Genomic DNA, 4,960 nt, shown 5'->3' on the forward strand with positions numbered 1-4,960 from the left:
GATATGGTGCGATCTATGATGTCTCTTATAGATTTACCGCTATCATTTTGGGGTTATGCTCTAGAGACAGTCGCATTCACGTTAAATAGGGCACCATCAAAATCCGTTGAGATGACGCCTTACGAACTGTGGTTTGGCAAGAAACCAAAGTTGTCGTTTCTGAAAGTTTGGGGCTGCAATGCTTATGTGAAAAAACTTCAACCTGATAAGCTCGAACCCAAATCGGAGAAATGTGTCTTCATAGGATACCCAAAGGAGAATGTTGGGTACACCTTCTATCACAGATCCGAAGGCAAGACATTTGTCGCTAAGAATGGATCCTTTCTAGAGAAGGAGTTTCTCTCGAAAGAAGTGAGTGGGAGGAAAGTAGAACTTGATGAGGTAACTGTACATGCTCCCTTATTGGAATATAGTACATCACAGAAACCGGTTTCTGTGACACCTACACCAATTAGTGAGGAAGCTAATGATAATGATCATGAAACTTTAGAACAAGTTACTACTGAACCTCGTAGATCAACCAGAGTAAGATCCGCACCAGAGTGGTACGCTAATCCTATTCTGGAAGTCATGCTACTAGATCATGATGAACCTGCGAACTATGAAGAAGCGATGGTGAGCCCAGATTCCGCAAAATGGCTAGAAGCCATGAAATCTGAGATGGGATCCATGTATGAGAACAAAGTGTGGACTTTGGTTGACTTGCCCAATGATCGGCAAGCAATTGAGAATAAATGGATCTTCAAGAAGAAGACTGACGCTGACGGTAATGTTACTGTCTACAAAGCTCGACTTGTCGCAAAAGGTTTTCGACAAGTTCAAGGGAATGACTACGATGAGACCTTCTCACCCGTAGCGATGCTTAAGTCTGTCCGAATCATGTTAGCAATTGCCGCATTTTATGATTATGAGATTTGGCAGATGGATGTCAAAACTGCGTTCCTGAATGGGTTTCTGGAAGAAGAGTTGTATATGATGCAGCCGGAAGGTTTTGTCAATCCAAAGGGAGCTAAAAAAGTATGCAAGCTCCAGCGATCCATTTATGGACTGGTGCAAGCCTCTTAGAGTTGGAATAAACGCTTTGATAATGTGATCAAAGCATTTGGTTTTGTACAGACTTTTGGAGAAGCCTGTATTTACAAGAAAGTGAGTGGGAGTTCTGTAGCATTTCTGATATTATATGTAGATGACATATTACTAATCGGAAATGATATAGAATTTCTGGATAGCATAAAAGGATACTTGAATAAGAGTTTTTCAATGAAAGACCTCGGTGAAGCTGCTTACATATTGGGCATTAAGATCTATAGAGATAGATCAAGACGCTTAATTGGACTTTCACAAAGCACATACCTTGACAAAGTTTTGAAAAAGTTCAAAATGGATCAAGCAAAGAAAGGATTCTTGCCTGTGTTACAAGGTGTGAAATTGAGTAAGACTCAATGCCCGACCAATGCAGAAGATAGAGAGAAAATGAAAGATGTTCCCTATGCTTCAGCTATAGGCTCTATCATGTATGCAATGTTGTGTACCAGACCTGATGTGTGTCTTGCTATAAGTCTAGCAGGGAGGTACCAAAGTAATGCAGGAGTGGATCGCTAGACAGCAGTCAAGAACATCCTGAAATACCTGAAAAGGACTAAGGATATGTTTCTCATATATGGAGGTGAAAAAGAGCTCACCGTAAATGGTTACGTTGATGCAAGCTTTGACACTGATCCGGATGATTCTAAATCGCAAACCGGATACGTGTTTACATTAAACGCTGGAGCTGTCAGTTGGTGCAGTTCTAAACAAAGCGTTGTGGCGGGATCTACATGTGAAGCAGAGTACATAGCTGCTTCGGAAGCAGCAAACGAAGGAGTCTGGATGAAGGAGTTCATATCCAATCTAGATGTCATACCTAGTGCATTGGGTCCAATGAAAATCTTTTGTGACAATATTGGTGCAATTGCCTTGGCAAAGGAATCCAGATTTCACAAGAGAACCAAGCACATCAAGAGACGCTTCAATTCCATCCGGGATCCAGTCCAGGTGGGAGACATAGAGATTTGCAAGATACATACGGATCTGAATGTTGCAGACCCATTGACTAAGCCTCTTCCACGAGCAAAACATGATCAGCACCAAAGCTCCATGGGTGTTAGAATCATTACTGTGTAATCTAGATTATTAACTCTAGTGCAAGTGGGAGACTGAAGGAAATGTGCCCTAGAGGCAATAATAGTGTTATTATTATATTTCCTTATATCATGATAAATGTTTATTATTCATGCTAGAATTGTATTATCCGGAAACATAATACTTGTGTGAATACATAGACAAACTAAAAGTCACTACTATGCCTCTACTTGACTAGCTCGTTAATCAAAGATGGTTATGTTTCCTAACCATAGACATGTGTTGTCATTTGATTAACGGGATCACATCATTAGGAGAATGATATGATTGACATGACCATTCCATTAGCTTAGCACCCGATCGTTTAGTATGTTGCTATTGCTTTCTTCATGACTTATACATGTTCCTATGACTATGAGTTTATGCAACTCCCGTTTGCCGGAGGAACACTTTGTGTGCTACCAAACGTCACAACGTAACTGGGTGATTATAAAGGTGCTCTACAGGTGTCTCCAAAGGTACATGTTGGGTTGGCGTATTTCGAGATTAGGATTTGTCACTCCGATTGTCGAAGAGGTATCTCTGGGCCCTCTCGGTAATGCACATCACCTAAGCCTTGCAAGCAATGCAACTAATCAGTTAGTTGCGAGATGATGTATTATGGAACGAGTAAAGAGACTTGCCGGCAACGAGATTGAACTAGGTATTGAGATACCGACGATCGAATCTCGGGCAAGTAACATACCGATGACAAAGGGAACAACATATGTTGTTATGTGGTCTGACCGATAAAAGATCTTCGTAGAATATGTGGGAGCCAATATGAGCATCCAGGTTCCGCTATTGGTTATTGACCAGAGACGTGTCTCGGTCTTGTCTACATTGTTCTCGAACCCGTAGGGTCCGCACGCTTAAGGTTTCGATGACAGTTATATTATGAGTTTATTAGTTTTGATGTACCGAAGTTAGTTCGGAGTCTCGGATGTGATCACATACATGACGAGTGGTCTCTAAATGGTCGAGACATAAAGATTGATGTATTGGACGACTATATTCGGACACCGGAAGTGTTGCGGGTGATTTCGGAGAAAACCGGAGTGCCGGAGGGTTACCGAAACCCCCCCGGGAGAAGTAATGGGCCATATGGGCCTTAGTGGAGAGAGAGAAGGGCAGCCAGGGTGGGCCGCGCGCCTCCTCCCCCTGGTCCGAATTGGACTAGGAGAGGGGGGCGGCGCCCCCTTTCCTTCTCCCTCCCCACTTCCTTCCCCCTCCTAGTAGGAGTCCTACTCCTACTAGGAGGAGGACTCCTCCTTGGCGCGCCATAGGGCCGGCCGGCCTCCTCCCCTTGCTCCTTTATATACGGGGGCAGGGGGCACCCCTAGACACACAAGTTGATCCACGTGATCGTTTTCTTAGCCGTGTGCGGTGCCCCCATCCACCATAATCCTCGATAATATTGTAGTGGTGCTTAGGCGAAGCCCTATGACAGTTGAACATCAAGATCATCACCACGCCGTCGTGCTGACGGAACTCTTCCCCGACACTTTGCTGGATCGGAGTCCGGGGATCGTCATCGAGCTAAACGTGTGCTGAAACTCGGAGATGCCGTAGTTTCGGTGCTTGGATCGGTTGGATCGTGAAGACGTACCACTACATCAACCGCGTTGATATAACGCTTCCTCTTTCGGTCTACGAGGGTACGTAGACAACACTCTCCCCTCTCGTTGCTATGCATCACCATGATCTTGCGTGCGCGTAGGAAATTTTTTGAAATTACTACGTTCCCCAAGATATATTATATCTCGGTCCTGAAGATATGCAAGAGGCAAAGAAATCTATGAAGGAAAAATGTATTAAAGCCGAGGATGTTAAAAATTTACCTCCTATTGAAGAAATACATGAGCTTAATACACCACCACTTCCTAAGTTAGTAGAGGTAAATTCTCTTATGAAGTTTAATGATAGTGATAATCCTCACTATATGTATCCTAGTCAATGCCTTTATGAGTTCGAAAACTACATTAGAGAACAAGATCACTTCAATGCAAATGTTATGAAACAATTGAAATATAATTCTGATATGATTGCTCGATCGAGTGACTTGTTATTTAGAATATCAAATGATGCTAGAGGTGTTTGAAACCATGCTTCTATGGTTCAAACTCAATTAGAACAAGTTGCTAAACCTCAAAGAGAATTGCTTGATGAAATGAATAATAATATGCATGACTTTGTGGTTACAGTTGCAACTAGAGGAGGTAAAATGACTCAGGAAACACTTTATCCTAAGGGACACCCAAAAAGAATTGAACAAGATTCACAAAGAGCTAACACTAGTGCACCTAGTTCTTCTAGAAAGAAAAAGAAAAGGAAGAATGATAGGACTTCACATGCTCCTAGTGAACCTGAAATAGAAAAACCTCCTGACAATGATAATGAAGTTTCTATCTCAGATGCTGAAACTCAATCTGGTAATGAACACTCACCTAGTGATAATGAAAAAAATAATGATGAGGTTCATGAAGACTCTCAACCAACCAATGATAAAGAACCAGCCAATGATGTTGAGATAGAACCACCTGCTAATCTTGATAACCCACAACCTAAAAATAAAAGATATGACAAAAGAGACTTTGTTGCTAGAAAACACGGTAAAGAAAGAGAACCGTGGGTTCAAAAACCTATGTCTTTTCCACCTAAGTCAACTAAAAAGAAAGATGATGAAGAATTTGAACACTTTGCTGAGATGCCGAGGCCAGTCTTTTTGCGTACTCGATTGACTGATATCTTGAAAATGCCTCCTTATGCAAAGTATATGAAAGACATCATAAAAAATAAG

This window comes from Triticum urartu, chromosome 5, assembly GCF_003073215.2.
Source record: "Triticum urartu cultivar G1812 chromosome 5, Tu2.1, whole genome shotgun sequence".
Taxonomy (NCBI): Eukaryota; Viridiplantae; Streptophyta; class Magnoliopsida; order Poales; family Poaceae; genus Triticum; species Triticum urartu.